A 17,940-nucleotide genomic window follows, 5' to 3' on the forward strand; every position below is an offset into this window, starting at 1 on the left:
TTGGGAAAGTAAATAAGGAAGTTTGAGAGTGTGATAAGAGTTACGGGTAGAATTAACTAAAACAACTAAGTAAAAGATTGAGTAGGGTAAGAACACCTCACAGGAAGTAGTTTGGGAATGGATGGTCAGGGATCACCTCTCAGAGCACACAATTGTAGTTTGACAAGAAACTGCAGTCAATCCCCTGTGTCTGAGAGTTTTGCAGATAAAGGAGGTAGCAAGTTTGAAGATGATTGAGTGACAATGAGCTTGGCTTATTTTAGATATACAACAAAAAACAGTGTTCAGAAACTGACTACGTAGCAATGAATTAATAATGGATCTTGTCAGAGAGGACTATAGCCTCTGACCAAGCATGGTCTTGCAGGGTTTGTCAAGGGTTCTGGTTTTGAGTAGAAGATGGGTCTGTGAGAGAATTTGTAACAGAAGGTGCCTGAAAAAAATGTACCTTTTGTAAAGTATACTTTTATGATTGAATGGAATCATAGAAGAGTACTAAGTACAGAGTTGAGGCAGAATCTCAAACCTCCTAGATGATCATGCTCAGTAAGGCAGGACTTTGGGAGTGGATTTGGAGAAGCTGACAAGAATAAAGCATCCCCCTAACCTGTGTTCAAGACCATATACAGGCTCATAACTTACAAACACACCAGTCGCAACTTCTCCAGGCAATTAGGTGATCTGTAAGATGGATTAAGACTGGTCCACCCACCTGCTAAGTCAAGTCTCATGGGTAAACACTGCAACTTGACAATCATCTTAGGATCTGAGTGTGATATCTGTACAAAGGGATAAAGTGTGTAAATAGAATCTAGGAGTGATGATGCTGGACAGAAGTCAGGAAGGAAGAACCCCGAGGATAGTGGGAGACAGAATCTAAGCACTGGAAGAAATTCATAACAGGTTCAATGCTGTCTTTGGCTGTGGACAGAAAAGAAGCCGTTGATAGCAATGAAAAAATTCAAAGCTTGTCTTCCTGCTTGCGGATGAGTCATATCCCCAGTCTTCCCTTTGACAATCTCTTCTAAATTCTAAATGGCCTATATCCAGTGACTTCCTGCATCTATCTGAATTCTACTCTTCTATTTTTTAGGGTATTTGAATAGGGCCTGATTCCACAACCAGATGCTTATGATATTGTGGCTTATACAAAGAAAGATCCTTTGATTAATTTTCATTAGTGTATCCAGAATTTGATTGGCACCTAGTATGTTTCATTATGAAAGGCATTCTTGAATACCAAAGAATTCTTTTTGTGGATGGCATTAAATAATTTCTCAGAGAAGCCATTCTGAGGTTCACTTTGTAAAATGCTTGCAGTGATTTCCTAGCACACATGAACAAAGCTGTATGTGATGATGCATGCTTATAATTCCAGTCCTGGAGAAGCAGAGACAGGAGGATCCCTGGTGTTTTCTGGCAATCCAGACAACACGTCCTGGTGAGTGCCAGATTCTGTGAGAAATCCTGCTTCAAATGAATCCTGCTCCAAATAAAGTGGAGAACTACAGAGAGACGTATGACATGGACCTCTGCTTGCTGCATGCAGACAGGCATATGTGCACCCTCCAACATGTACATACATGTGCACACAAAAATACATAGGTATTTAGCTATAATTAATATTTACCTGTTAAAAAGAAAATATATAGTATTATGAATAATATAGAAACCTATTTTCTACAACCTTGGAGAAAAATATTTTATTACATCTTTGAAGGAAGAAAGCAACCACTATTTTGGTTTGTATTTGTAATCTTTGGCACATAGAAAGGGCCCAGTCATAATGGTTAAATGCCTGCCAGAGTGAAGAACAGAGGCTGGCTTCTTGACTCTGTGCCCTAGCAACATGTTCTTTCCTCATAGTGGCTCTGAAACCATGAAATCATTGTCCTCATTGTTTCACTGGTATGGTGGTCAGGGAATTACTGTAGAGTCTCTCCATGGGACAGAATACAAGACATTCCCTTTCCATCTGTCTATACACATGGAGATGTTAGTTCTTTGCCTGTTTCAGAAATTCGATTGATTGGTCTAGAGGTACTGTAATTAAACATGTATGAAGAATAATCTAATGGTCGTTAAAAGGTTAGAGTCTTGTGAGTGAGTTTAAGTTGGGCAAGATGGACATCCATATAAAAAACATTAAAGGAATTGAGGTGAAAATGGAAAAAAAATTAAGCAGATAATGGTAAGGAATTTAAAAACCAGAAAGAGAGTTACCAAACATGGTAAATCCAAAAGAAGGTGATTATTTTCTGCTAGGCTGATAGTGAGGTTGAAACACAGATATATTTCCTATGAATCCAAGTTACTTCAAGACCTTTGTACAGGATTATCCCCAGAAGGCATTGCTCTTGCCCTTCTGTTTAGTTATGCTATTTATGTTTTAGACTCCATCTGCTATTCTTTCGCTACTAACCTTGTAGATAGCTGAGCCTCCCCACTTCACTTTCCACGACCCTGCTACGTTTTTCTTACAATCACATTTTTAATTTATCTCATTGATTTTTAATTTCCTTTCTCTGTCATTAAAATCATAGTCAAAGAAAAAGCAGCTATTGACTTGAGAGGGGGGCATGTAGGGGTACAAGGGAGGACACCGGGAGGAGCTAGAGAGAAGAAAAGGAGAAGAAAGTGATGGAAATCCATTTTAATCAAATATGCATTTAAAAGTGAATAATAAAAGTGAGTGAAAATGTTTCACTAGGACAGGCTTATTTCACTTGGGCATCTCAGAAGCATTCTATAAAATATTCAATTGACGGCAATGGGTATTATAAGGATGGCCATGTGTATGTATTACAAAGATCACTTGTACTTTTCAGACTTTGCAATGATTAGTTTTCTATTATTTTCTATAACTGCTCCTAATAGATGTTTCCCCTAGTCCAGATCTTTGAATGGTTAACCTGAAGGTTCTTGCTTATCATTTATTTCTATTGATGAGAATGCCTTCATGTTGAGTTGTTTACAACTCTTCTCTTAGCTTGCAAAGTGAGAGGACTAAACTTCAATGTAATATAAACTGTCTTCTAGCCTGACGTGCCATGAATTACAAAAAGAACTAATCAAATGGGTAAGGAATCTGTCCCTCAAATTTCCAATCCCCCCACCTTGCATACCAATTGTTTCTTGAAGTCTCGACTTCTTTACAAACAACATATTTAACAATAAATACTTAAAAACTGCAAGGAGCTATGACTGAGCTAAAACATGGAGGAAGCAATTTCTAAATGCCCCTCAAACGATTTCCTTATTTATTTTCACTCCCTTCTGTTTGGTCCCAATTCTCTCAGCTCAGGCTAAATTCTAAAGAGTTGCTGGCTATGGTGGTCAATTTTATGTCAACTTCACTCAGAGTAGAGTCATCTCAAAGGAGGGAACTACAATTGCAAATCTTTCCACAATTTTGAACTGTAGCAAGTAATACATGGCATTTTCTTAATTAGTGATTGATATGCGAGGACCCAGCCCATTGTGGGGTGGCGCCATCCCTGGCCTAAGGGTCCTGGTGTCTGAAAAAAGAAAACAGACTGAACAAGCAATGAGGAGTAAACTGATAAGCAGCACACTTCCATGGCCTCTGTATCAGTTTCTGTCTCCAGGTCCCTGCCCTGTTTGAGTTCCTGTCCTGACTTCAGTGATGGATCATGAATGTGGAAACATAAGCCAAATAAATCCTACCCTTCCTAACTTGCTTTGGTCATAGTGATTCATCATAGCAATAGTAACCCTAACTGAAATACTGGCGAATATTTAAAACCCTACAGTCAGTATTCCCCAGGAACCTGTGAAACTGGTTTTTGCCTGCCAGAAAGGTCACTTCCCTTGGCTTATACCTGTGGTGACATATCAAGCCCCATATTAATCTGCAGGGTCCTCTAGTCCCTAGTAAATGTCCCTGTTATGAATATCAAAGCCCCCATGATAGCCTCCTGGTCCTTTTCAATACCCGTTGCCTCCACTATGCTAGTTTCCAGGTTGCTACAGCTAAGCCACTCTCCTCTCTTTGCAACACAGACAAAGAGAGTCTTTCTCTCACCGGCAGACTTCTACCTCGATTTTTGTTGTTTTTTCTGCTCAGAGATAGCCCTGACTGTCATCTGTCTGCTTGTTCCCTTTCTCTCTCTATCTACAATAAAATCCTTCTCTCCACACATGGAGTGTTCATTTTGGTGTCCTCACTGTTCTCTAGATTATACTTGTGCAATTATTCACTGTATCAACAAGTCCTGGATAAAGTATGTATTTAATATTTTGTTCAAGTATACCACAGAATAAATATAAATATGGAGCCTTCAATACAGTGGTTATTTTATGGGCATCAGAGGTACATGGATTTAGTTTCACAATTTGGCATCTTTGTTTTTTACTAATGTGAACCTGAAAAAAATATTTTATTATTGTTTTAGGGAGCTAAATTTTATGTGCAAAATGTAAGATCTTCCTTGTGTTTATTATACAAATACAAGAAAACATTATTCTTACAAAATGTAGTGTCTACCATATTATAATCACTCAATTATTCATTAATAACTATACTATTATTGAGTATTTTAAAAAATATAATTTTTCCACTCTTATTTATGATGAATGTTGACATTTCTACTTAACACTCATTAATCAAATTATTCTGAGATAATAGGAATGTCAGCAGCAAAAAAAAAATCCCAACATCATAAAATATCAGCAATTTAACATAACTACTAAATATTGCTTTATGTTGACTTAAAGACTTCTGTGTATCTCAGTAATTAGTTCAGATAGCCTCTTATTTGTCAGTTAGAAATCTGAATTTTAATATATTTTTTCTTCCCCCCCCCAAATTGAAAACAAGAAGGAATGTCTGTGGGCCTATAAGAGGAATGCAAATATTGGGGACTCTGGCAGTGCCTTTAACATGCATAACCCAAGAGACCCTCGGATGCACACAGTGAGGACAAAGAAAAAGTTGCTCATCAAGACAGAAATAAATAGCCTAGAATAAAGCAACAATTACATGGATGTTTTCCTTCCTCTTGATAAAAATGCCATCATCTTAAACCAGCTCCTCCCAGAGAATAGAAGCCAGGGATGCACGGTACAGTCTTGCCAATCCTGGCTGGACTTAACATGAGGGATTCTCAGGCAGTCATTCCCAACTACGGTAGTATGAACGTGTGTCAGAGATGTTGAAAATTTCAAAGAACAGTATAATCAAATTTTCATTCTCTCTTAAATCTTTAGTATTTTGCCAGAGTATTTCATTTTTTATGTATTGCCTTTTTTATAACATGGAATTTTCTGATGCTAGTACTATATTATTTTCTATGAAGATTTTTCGAATATATTATTAGCTGCTGATGTTTTAATAATATATGCACCATGCCATTGTTGCATCTACAAATAAATTGGCTAAAATCATTTAAACTCAGTTGATGTTCAAGTTTCTTTAATGACTTCAAATAGATCCTTTGATATTGACTTTTATAATTCTTACCAGTTATGACATTTGGTTGCTACTTTCTCTTAACATATTTTATTATGTAAGTCATTTTTTTAAAAATACCCTTGCTTGGTTCAAGAAATTAGATTGCTTGCTCTATGTGTGGTGTCTGCATACTCTGAATTTACTTGTCTCTTCATGGTTTGGTTAATCTATTTTTTATGGATTTTTTTCTGTAAGCTTTTTAGTAGGTAGAAAAGGTCGAATAAGTTGAGAACCCACTTATTTGCAGTGTGTGAGATATTTACTTTTGCTTATGTTTTATATTTCAGGCATTAGTTTAAAACTTTTCCTTAGAGAATACTTACTTTGAATAATAGTGCCACAGAAATTTACATTAATGCTATTAGCAATTATAAATGTCAAAAATATATATAAATAATTATATGGAGGCATAGTAGCATGCATGACACAAAGCTGGCAGAAAATCAAAGAATAAAAGTATTTTTTAAAGGAAAATACAATGTTGAATCCACATTTGATTTCCTAGTTATTGGAATGGCTAAGCTTTTGGAATCTAATTAAGGGAAAAACCCGCAAAAGATTTAAACTCTGAGATCTTCATATGTTCTATGCAAATCTTAGACATATTCTTAAACTGTCCATGCATGAGATGAGGCTTTAGGAAGTTTAAAAGTTAGAATTTTGGATGTCAAGAAAAGAGTCTGGAGTACAATCTTCATTGGGTCATGAAAAACTAGTATCAAAGACCTTAGGTTTCTGAGATTAAAATAAGGGGGTCATGACTTAGACTTAAGGACTGTGTGGCCTTATATCAAAAAATTTAAAACTATTAGAAGAAAACTACAGTATACTTCTATGGGTAATGAATTTTTATATTTTCTCCAAAAGCTGAAGCAACAAAACAAAAATAGGCAAGTGTGAAAACATAAAAGTAAAAGCCTCTGAACAAAGAAGGAAACAGGGAGGGATATTGCAAATATAGTGCTCAAACATGAAACTCTCAAAAATAAAATAAAGTAAGAATGTAAGCAATTAACAAATGGAAGACCCAATATACAGGTAGTGAGAAAAGACTGGCAAACCATGTACTGTGGTTTGAATGTGAGCTGTTCCCAGAAGGTCTTTAGTTATAGGCACTGTGTTAGAAAGGTTGTTTTAACTTTTAGACAATGTAGCCCTGCTAGAGAAAGTATATCACTGTGGGTGAGCATTGAGGTGTTATAGCCCTGCAGGACATCCCTGTTTCCTGTTCTCTCTGCACTTCCTGACTGTGGATACAATGTGACCAGCGTCCCCCTGCTGATCTTACCATGTCTTCTATGCCATGATGGACACTATCCTCCTCAAACTATTGCCAAAATTATCCCTCCTGTTTATTGTTAGGTATTTATCAAACCACCAGGGAAGTAACTAGTACACTATACAACTGTTAAGGAATTCCCAATCAAAATGTATAAGAAATCAAAAAAGAATCTATAGGAAAATGACAAGAACAATTCCAGTCATCATCATCATCAGCAGCAGCAGCAGCAGCAAGCAGCACTAGTGCACATCAATATCTGCAAATACATTGCCTTACCCGGATATTACATGATATACTCCTCCATTTCAAAGCCCATGCTGCGATGTCTATCGAGTTAATTTCCCCTCCCTCCCTTCTTCTTTTTCTCCTACTACTTCTCCTTTCTCTACCTCCTCCTCCCCCTTTGCTTTCTCCTTGTCATTGCAGCTGCAGCAAAATGAAAAACCATACAATGCAAAATGTATAAATAAACTTTGATTTCTATAAGTTATTATGTCATAACAAAAATGTGGGACAAAATTTTTATTTCATTTATTACTATTTTTAACAATGCTAATATTAGAAATGGGACCAGAATATCACAAAATCAACCTTATGCCAATAGAGTTCTAACCCAAGAAATAATCTGAATGCAGGCATCTATTCATCTATAAGATCACCCAACACATTTATTAAATACTAATGTATATATGTGAAAGTTAGGAAGGTAGCTCAGTGGACAAGATTCGCCTAACATGCTCAAGGGTGTGGGCTGGCTCTTTGGTGGTGGCGAACAACTCCTAAATGTATTGTATAGAAACTTTTATCCCCTTAATGACTGAAGGAAAGTGTTGTAGGCTAGTTCATAACTAGTTTTCTTGAATACTTATAAGACACTAAGCTAGGCCCTAAAACTACATTAATAGGTGTCTCGGGTCTATCTTCTATGTCTGTGGAGCTGTATAGTTTCCAAAGTAATTTTCTATTGAAGAAACTTATTTTTGAAACAAACACTTGAAACAAAGAAATTTGTCCTAAACTAATAGTGGTAGACAGCACCCTATGAAAATTGATGATAAGATCACATGTTTTGCTGCGAGTTAATCTAATAACAATTTAAAAATGTTTTATAGCATGATAAAATTGGTGCTTAGCATTTTGCAGAGAGACTGAAGTGGTAAATAATCAGGAGTGGAACAGAATCCTGGAGCAATATCTTCTTAAAAACAGCTGAAAGAGAGTACTGCTCACAACAGTCATCTCCTGGATTGGCAGATGGGCACTGAGTTTCCTGGGACATGCAGAGAACCATATTAAAAATTTCAGAAAAAGTATGGAATACAGTCCCTCATCAATCACCACTCATTATTCCACAGCAAATGGGATCCATTCATGGTTATCTCTCTTTTTAAATAGCAATGACTCTGTCCCAGCTTCCTATGTTTCTTTTCTTCCTAACTTTGAAAAGTTGTACTGACTTCTGTATTTATCACCTTAGAGTGTTCTCAATAGGAGAAAACAGACTAGGGAAGATTTGTTTCCATTGACATGGAATCCTAATCTGACTTCCCACTTTTTTTCCAGTACACAAGTGTATGTTTATTTCACTCTGAAGCAAAAATGATACACAATGTTTAGAAAATCTAAGATTCTAAACATTGCAGAGATGAATAAGTAGCAAATGGTTATTCCAAGTACATCAAGGTGTGCAACTTCTATTGAGAAGGAAACTCATAGTACGATGTATGAGCTGATGTATTGAGTTAGACGAGAGGCAAAACATGACTGCACATCTCAGTGGGGGAACATATGGGCTGCTTTTTCTCTAAGGATGAGGTGCACTGCAGCGTTGTTTGTGACAACTGTTCTTGGTGAGTCGATTGAAATTGGGAACCTTTGTCAGTCCTGGCTCTAGAAAGGCAGCTGGGGATTTGTTGAATGAATGCAGAAAAACAAATAGTCAAATGTTATTTCCTCCAGAAAAGGCTTGCAATGGCAAATACTTAGATTTTTAAAAATGTTTTTCTTACAGAAAGTTATGCGTAATTGGAGGTGGAGCTTTCTTTTATCCTAGCGTCCCAGTCTTAAATAAACACACAGAAACTTTTAATAATTTCAAAATGCTTGGCCTATAACTCAGGCTTATTACTAACTAGCTCTTATAACTTAAATTAATCCATATTTTGTCATATGAATTGTGGTTTTACCTGTCCTCTGGCATCTTGCTTTCCCAGGGGCTGGTTCATCTCTCTCTCTGACCCTGATCCTATTTCTCTCTGTATTTTCTGTTGGGCTTCCCTGCCCAGCCTTATTCTGCCTTGTTATAGGCCAAATCAGGTTGATTACAAACCAATGAGAGCAACACATAGTCACAGCATACAGAAGGATTATCCCACAGATTATCCCACAATTGGATTGGCTAGATGATGGATTCTGATCATTATTATGATAGCTAATGGTCTAAGTTCCTTTCAGAAGAAAAGGGATCAGCTAACTCAGTAGAAGACATATGAACAATCAATCAGGGTTGAATGATTCATCAGTTGAGAATATGCAAAGGACCCGATTTCCTTTCCCAGCACCCATGTGGGTTAAATAGTTCACAGCCACCTCTAAGTCTAGCTCCAGAGATTCCAATATCCTTTTCTGGTCTCCTATGGTGGCACTTTACTCATCCGCATAAGCCTACAAGGAGACACAAACGTATACAGTTCTATTAAAAATAGTTAAAAAAAAATCTTGTCTCCTATTTAATGTTACCTACTAATTTTTCGTTTTCTTCTAGCATGTCCACACTCAGGCTGTCCACATACATGAGCTGTTTCCTTGATAAGAATCTTCTTTATATGTATCAACTCATCACAAACCTTTTCTTATCAGCGGAAACTCAGCTCAATGTCCATTCATTGGCAGTACTTGGGCCTCCTCTCTTTCTCCATCTTTTTTCTCTTAGTCATTCTCAGCTACACCACCCCTATGTTATCTCCATGTTACATATCATATTTGAAATTCTATTATTTGCATGCTATATACTTGCACATTTTTTCCTTGTCCACATGATATGAGCATCATGCAATAAAAATCTTGTTTGCTGTTAATGAATGGCTCATTCCCAAGTCCCTGAAATAATGCCAGACACTTAGTAGGTGCTAAATTTTTATTGAAGTCTGATAGTTGTTGCCTCAGGGCCCTCTTTGTATCGTTATATTTAAAATGTTAGCCAAATTGAACTTTTATAGTTCCCATTGTGTTCTCTTTCTACCCTGGCTTTTTTAATAGTTACCAAATATTATCCCAGGCCCATCCTTGACCTCCATTTTTTTGGCCGCAGGGTGAGTTTACTAGTGACTGAGCATTAACAAACTGTCCTGGAAGGTGTTCTCGTGGTGTTTGTTACCACATCATTTCTTCTGTTAATAAACAAATTTAATCCTTACCTGGCTGGTGTGTGACTACAAGCTGAAGTTTCTTTCTGTGGAACACATGGGTCCAACTATTGAGAGAGCAATATGTGCATTATTTCATTTGCTGCAACAGATGCTGACTGACAGATGGACACCGTGTCTCTTTAGTCACCTAAAGTGTAGAACAAAACGAATTTGAGGTCCCACAAATACTCTCAATGGGATAGCTAAATTAACCCAGGCTAAAATTGTTTCACAAATTTCTTTTACTTTACTGCATAAGCACACACACACACACACACACACACACACACACACACACACACACGAGAGAGAGAGAGAGAGAGAGAGAGAGAGACAGAGAGAGACAGAGAGAGAGCGAGAGAGAGACAGACAGACAGTGAGAGGGACACACAGAGAGAGAGAGAGACAGAACCAGAGAGAGAGAGAGCGTGCACGCTTAAAGAAAAAGCCCAAAATTAGGGCTAGAAAAATAGCCATCCTTTAAGTTTGCAATGATTAGAAAGATGAAGTGTCCCATGTGAGCACTTTTAACTCCTATAGTCAGAGGCTAAACTCCAGAAGCAACTTAAATTGATTTGTTAAGTTACTGAATTAACTGTCTTCGGTACTCCGAGCTCCAATATTCTGCTCCCTGTCTCTTTCACTGAGGCCAACACAGAGGTTCAAGAACTTATCTAGGAAATGAGATTAATGGTGACACAGTTCAGAACAAAATCCTACCTCATTATCATCAGCAGCTGTTGCCCTTAAAGCCTAGAGTTTGTGAATAATTGTTTCAATTCCTTTTGCTTGTTCTTTGAAGGCACTCAAGAAGCAATTTGATGAGAACAATCTTCCCCAGCGGACATGTGTATATTAGCCAAGAGAGCATCAGTGGGATGTCATCCCCTCTCACATCACGGGTATCTGATAATCTCAATGACATTCATAAAAGTCGCCTGGAGTTGGAGGCTACGGAAGATAAAGGGATCTTGTGTGCAGAAAGTCACAGAGATTAGAGCCACTGTAGAAAGACAGAACTGTAGTCTAGCAAATGTTGGGGAAGAAAAATCAAGAAACTCACAGTAGTGGCAGCAGCTGTGGAGTTGTCTGACTTAGCTTTCCATGAAGAGAGAAGAAATGTGAAGTGACCTCTGAGGTTGAGACCAAATATTGCCAGCAAACCCAGTTTCATTTTCCATTTTATAAAGGATATATTTATATTTATATATTTAACCTGATTTAAACATGCTGAACACACACACACACACACACACACACACACACACACACACACCTATATTCCTAAACACATAGCACAGAACTACAACTTGCACATATTTTGTGGACTGACTGTTGGTATTGGATAACCAATTGGTGAGCTGAACAAAGTTGACAACAATAGACATGAAGGTGGATGGGGAAAGACTCTAACCCTACACAAAGAGCTATCGGTAACTAAGGAATGATGAGAACAGATGAAATAGTCCTCCACAGGGACGAGCACACCAATTAAAAAATGATGTCATTATAATCTAAAAAAAATTAAAAAGAAAAGAATGATATTACAGGCATATTTTGCTTTTTCAATCAGAGGAAACAGAAACATTGTTGGGGGGTTAATAAAAAATGTGAGAGGAAGATAAATATAGAAGAAGAAGTGGGGGAAAATAACAGTAAGGATGTCTAAAAATTCATAAGAAATTGTGCCACTAGCTACCTTAAAATCCTATACCACACATAAGTCAATTTATACATTTACATACACAGCTTAAATTAAATTTCCCATCTGGGCTGACAATATTCCCTCCAACAGCCAAAAATGATCCATGAAAGCCTACAGCACCAGTCATGAGAAGCCCTTTTTAGGTCTTTGTTGGGGTTCTCCAAGAGCCTCTCTCTTTACTAATTTAAATACATAATGTGCGTACAAGTGCTCGGTTCTATTGTGGTTCCAACGTATGTAGACTATCTATTCTGTGCCTTCACATTATGTGTGTGATTTAAAGTGAAAGGAGTTGCAACGGGCCTTGTTTTTCATCACTCTGGTTTTTGATGGGAGACTGGGTATGTGATCCCTTAGGTGTTCTGGATATTAAGTCCTTAAGGTCTGACTCAGGGGCGCTCCCCGAGACTGTGGGAGTTAGACCAATTTTTGGAATCCACGGGGACATGGAAGACCTGAGGCCACCTTTAGTAAGAAGGTCTGAAGTGGGAATCTGATGGAATGTGGAACCGCAATGTCTTGGCTGGCCCTGGGGCCAGAGGCTGGCCTGAGAGTTCATAATATGGGGCCTGTTCTCTGGCTATTGGCATGGGCTAGAGACCACAAGTGGCATAGTGATTCTGGGTTATGCTTCTTGTCTGTGACAGTATGGGCTGATCTGACTCTGGGGAAGACTGGTGGATTGGCTCCAGCTGGTAGTCTGCTAATCTGTCACACAGGTGCAATAATTTTATTCTGGAGTGGACCTGGAGCCTCAGGGCATGGATAGTGATCTACAGTCACTTGGTAGTTCAACTAAGGACTGAAAATCGTGGCGAATACATTATCCGTCTGCAAATGGACTCCCTTTTGTTTGAGCTGAGGAAAGTGTGTGACAATAGAGAGGGAGACTGCGAGGAGAGCAGTGAGCAATGTCCTTTGCTTCCTTACACCATAGAAAGTGATTGCTGCTGCCCTCAGCAAATCCTGATTGATTGAGACCAATTAGTGTTCAGCTCAATGAGCAGTTATTTCGCTTGATTTGTGTTCTTCTGTTTATAAAGTATTGGATGCTCAAAGGGACTTAACTTCAGTCTCTTGCTGGCTTTCTTTTGTTTCAGTCTAAGAAGCACTTTTGCCAAATTCATGGGTTAGCATGTCTTATAGACTTGATTTTAGAGTCCATCTTTATTTGTTCTTTTTACTTTTGCTCTGGATGTTGAGGCTGTGTGACTGAAGTTTTTGATTTTTATTTTGTTGTTATTGTTTTGTTTTGCTTTTTGTTTATTTTTTGCTTGCTCACTTTCCTTTCAACTCTGATTCATAGTATGTATGTATGTATGTATGTATGTATGTATGTATAAATATTAGGAGAATGTTGCCAGAGGCTGTTTGTTTATTTCCAAGCTGTTCTAACTTGAAATAATCATACATACAGAAACTATATTATTTGCAATATTGTTTGGCCAATAGCTTAAGCGTATTTCTGGCTAACTCTTATATCTTAAATTAGCCAATTTCTTTTAATCTGTGTATTGTCATGTGGCTGTGGCTTACTGGCAAGATTCCGGTCGGCTCTGGCGGAGGCGTCTGTCTCCTCAGTGTACAGAACTCTGATGCTTCAGCAGCACCATGGAGGTTTGAGAGAACATCCACCCTGTCTGACCTAGGCTCCTGGAAGGAACAGTTTTAACTCTAAAGCCATCTCTTAAAATAATGAATGACAGAAACTCTGCAAGTTGGCATGAAAGTGCCATGAATTCTTTTCCTCACCATAGGTCATGTGTTTTATGAATGATTAACCAGAATAGCAGGTTAGTGTGGGTAAGGCATCAGAGAAGGCTGATATTGCTAACCTGCGCCTTCCCTCAATGCTCAGAGTGCAGGTTAGCAAAGCCAGGAATCTTAGAGGCATCCTGCCACATGTGTTATATTATACCCCCAACAGTGCCTAATGCCAAGGGAAACAGGAGCAGTGCTATGGGATTCCCCTCTGTATGCTGGGAATACCATTGATTAATAAAGAAGCTGCTTTCAGCCAATGGCTTAACAGAATATAGCAAAACTGGAAACGATATATATAGAGAGAGCATAGGCAGAGCCAGGGAGAAGCCATGTAACCCCACAGGAGACAGACACCTGACACCAGACAGAACTTTACCCAGTAAGCCACAGACTCTTGACAGTACACAGATTAATGGAGATAGGTTAGTTTAGGATATAAGAGCTAGCTAAAAATATGCTTATGCTATTGACCAAACAGTATTGCAAATAATAAAGTTTATGTGTGATTATTTTGAATCAGGTTGGTCAGGAAATGAGCTAGCCACCCCCTGCCAACAGGAGAAGAAATTGGTTTGGGAATTCTATTTATATTGGTCTGTAATAGTGATGACAAAATACAAACTCATTTGCAACCATAACTGTGAACAAGCCTAGATGTAAAGAATATTGGGAAAGCGTGGATATATTAGGACTATTACAAACAGTTTTTCTGTTGATCATGTTTATAGATAAAAGACCACTTCACTGGGTTAAAAAAAATAGGGAAAAACAAACAAGCACATATTAAAGTCTTAAATATGGATTTTTGCTTATTTTATTTTTCTTCCCTTTGACACAGGTCTCATGTAGCCCAGGTAGTCCTTGAACTCACTCTATACTTGAAGATGACCTAGAACGTCTGATCCTCCTGCCTCCACCAATTGAGTGCTGGGACTGTAGGAGTCCACCACCATGCCTGGTTAGGCCTGGTTTATACAGTGCTGGGAATTGAAGCTAGGACTTTGTACATGTTAAGGCAACAATCTATCAACTGACTTATTAAGGACAACATATGATCTTTCTTTAAATTCAAGGTGTCAAGGTAAATTGAAACAAGGGGAAGATTTGGAATTTCATTTTGCATATTCTTAGACACAACTCTGCCCTAGGGATGGACTGTTTTATGGTAATGGTACCCCAGTGTGGGAGAGTGACCACTAGGCCCAGTGGATGGATTTTGTCCCAAAAAAGCCTCCAGTAGCACAGACATGAGCTCAACCAGATATCCTTGGCAGTTGTTCACACCTTTTCTCTTCAGATGGATAAAGAAATTTTCTCAACCCGCACATGGCAGGTTTGATTAATCTCTTAACATCATCTCACAAAACACCAGCTTCATATTGATACCTATTTTGTACGATAAATCTATTATAACCATTTGTGCATCTTTCTGTTCCTAGTTGGATGACTATGGATAAGCAGTGTTGTCATAAATTTTCTACATCACTCGGCGTGGACCTTAACTCACCTTATGATGTTGAAACCACATCACTGACTACAGTGACTCTTCAAACAACCCCACTTTACTATGAATGCTGAGTTCTCATGGCAGTCATCACCCATGCTGTACATTCTGAGCTCTTCTTGAGTTTAGTCCAACATGGCTGTTGCTAAGGAATTCAACCAAGAGGCATTATGGGTAGTGATACCTTCTGATGTTTTGCCCTGCTCATTGTGTTTACTTGCTGGTCAGCTCCACACAGGTAGAGTCGTCTTGAAGAGAAACTACAATTGAGAAAATAAATAAAAAACAAGCCTCCACTAGGTTAGCCTGTAGGGCATTTTCATGATTTATGATTGGTATGGAAAGGCCCAGCACATTGTGGGTGGTGCCTCGCTTGGTGAAGTGGTCTTGACTGTGGGAAGAAAAGAGGCAGAGCAAATCATGGAGATCAAGCTAGTACTCAGTGTTCCTCCATCATCTCTGCCTGCAACTTCCTGCCTTGATTTCCCTCACTGATAGAGTGTGACCTGAGTGCAAGCTTGAAATAAACCCTTTCCTCCCGGAGTTGCTTTTGGTCACGGTGTTTACGGTATCAGTAGAATCCCTAAGGCACTTATCATGATATTTTTGTTGTTGTTGTTGTTCTTATAAGTCATTGTGAACCTGCTGGTAAGGCCTGTCCTGGGTTTTCGGAGGCTGGGGTTATAAGCTTAGTTACCTTTTTCATATCTTCTTTGAAAGGTGTGTTGTCATAATTCTTGGCAATGGAACCTCATCTTTGGGAAACGATCCATCAGTCTTTGTAGGTGATACCATAATAAGTTTCTATTTTTTCCACTTGAATATCTCCTTATTTCATTATCAGTTCATTGAATAGTGGATCCATCTTAGTCTAATGAATAAGAATAGTTCTCTTTGAATGAGCACCTACCACGTGCTTTTTTCTTTTTCTTTTTTTTGCCCCCCCCCCCCCGCATACTTTTTTTTATAACACAGCACAGAAAAAGTTCTCAAATGCTGACATGTGAATTTTTTCCTCCTTTCTGCTGGTCTAGTATAGAACCAGTATTATCACATATATTTTGATTTTTATAGTAATGTGTGACTACTTGCCAGTTAAGGCAGAAACCAAGTCAATTAATACATTACTATAAAATAACCAGCAAGAAAAACAAACTCCTTCAGCCTAGCAAATGACAGGAGATTTTAATTCAAGGAGAGGAATACAGAGGGAATAGAAAATCCACGCAGAGGGTGTGGAAATTTGGATGAAAATGTAAGAGAAGCCACCAGTCTGGAGTAAAGACTGGTTCTGCCAGGGAAGCTAACGGGGAGGTGTGTTTCCACCAGGTTTTCATGGCCACCTACCAAGATCCAAATGGAGCCACTGCTTGCCTGAAGTTCTGCTAAGGCTTATTTTTGTCCTAAACAGTTTTCAACTCCCTACTAGATAAATCCATGTTGGAATTCTCTTTTCTGCTAACCAGAAAACTCAAAACTTTTCTCTGCTCCATAACTTGTCTCAGACTTGGGAACTAACTGGGACTAGTAGGTGGAATCACCCCTGATGGCAGTAAAAATGGACCAAATTTTTTCTCATGCTGAAAACAAACAAACAAAAATAAATTATTACTTGTCTCAGTTTTCAGATGAAGAAAAAATAAAATAATGTATATTTATCTGATTTCTAAATTCTAACTGCATCTCCCATTCCAGAATTTCACTGCTTATCCTGATTTCACCTTTGCTCCTTCTGCTCCATCTCACTCGGTTCTTTAATCCTTCCTGCCCATTTATCCATGACCCTTTTATTTCTTTAAAAAAAATTTATAATAATATTTTCTCATTTTACATACCAATTCCAGTTCCCTCTCCCTCCCCTCCTCCCACTCCCCTCATCTTCTCCCACCCCACCCCTCATCCAGTTTTAAGAGAGAGTAAGGCTTCCCATTGGGAGTCAACAAAGTCTGGCATATTATTTTGAGGCAGAAACAAGGCCCTTCCCCCTATATCTAGGTTGGACAAGGTATCCCTTCATAGGAAATGGGTTCCAAAACAAGCCAATTTAAGAGCTATGGATAAATCCTGGTCCTGATGTCAGTGGCCACACAGAATGACCCAGCCACACAACTGTTACTCACATTCAGAGGGACTAGTTTGGCCTATGCAGGTACCCACTGTCAGTCAAGGGTCAGTGACTGCTCAGGTCAGCAGTTTCTGTGGGTATCCCCTTCATGGTCTTACATCAATATGACAGGTAAAATGATGGCCAACACATCATACCACGTACTTCCCTACAAAGAACTGAGGATACCAAGACAAATTTGTCAGAGGAACTATGTGAATAGTGCTTTTGGTTAAATAGTTTTAGGTGTCATATTGACATAATTTAGAATTATCCATTGTTGACTGAGGTTTCTGTCCCACCAGGTCCCACATCCATTTAGTCCCAAGTAAACACACAGAGACCTACTTAAATCATAAACTAGTCAACTTAGTAGCTCAGTCTTCTTATTAACTCTTATAACTTATATTAGCCCATAACTCTTATAATTTATATTCTTGTTTGTGTTAGCCACGTGGCTTGGTACTTTTTATGGCAAGACAGTTACATTTTGTTATCTTGCTCTGTGTCTGGGTGACAACTGCAGACTGACTCTTTCTTTTCCCAGAATCCTTCTGTTCTCATTGTACTGCCTCTACTTTCCTGCCTGGCTACTGTCCAATCAACATTTTTTTACAATACAAGTGACAGGGTATAGACCATTGTCCCATAGCAATACATGAAGATAATCTTAGTTGAGGAATTATGTAGATCAACTTGGC

The sequence above is a fragment of the Microtus oregoni genome, unplaced genomic scaffold (assembly GCF_018167655.1).
Source record: "Microtus oregoni isolate MIOR12 unplaced genomic scaffold, Mior012 000088F_ref0000325, whole genome shotgun sequence".
Lineage (NCBI taxonomy): Eukaryota > Metazoa > Chordata > Mammalia > Rodentia > Cricetidae > Microtus > Microtus oregoni.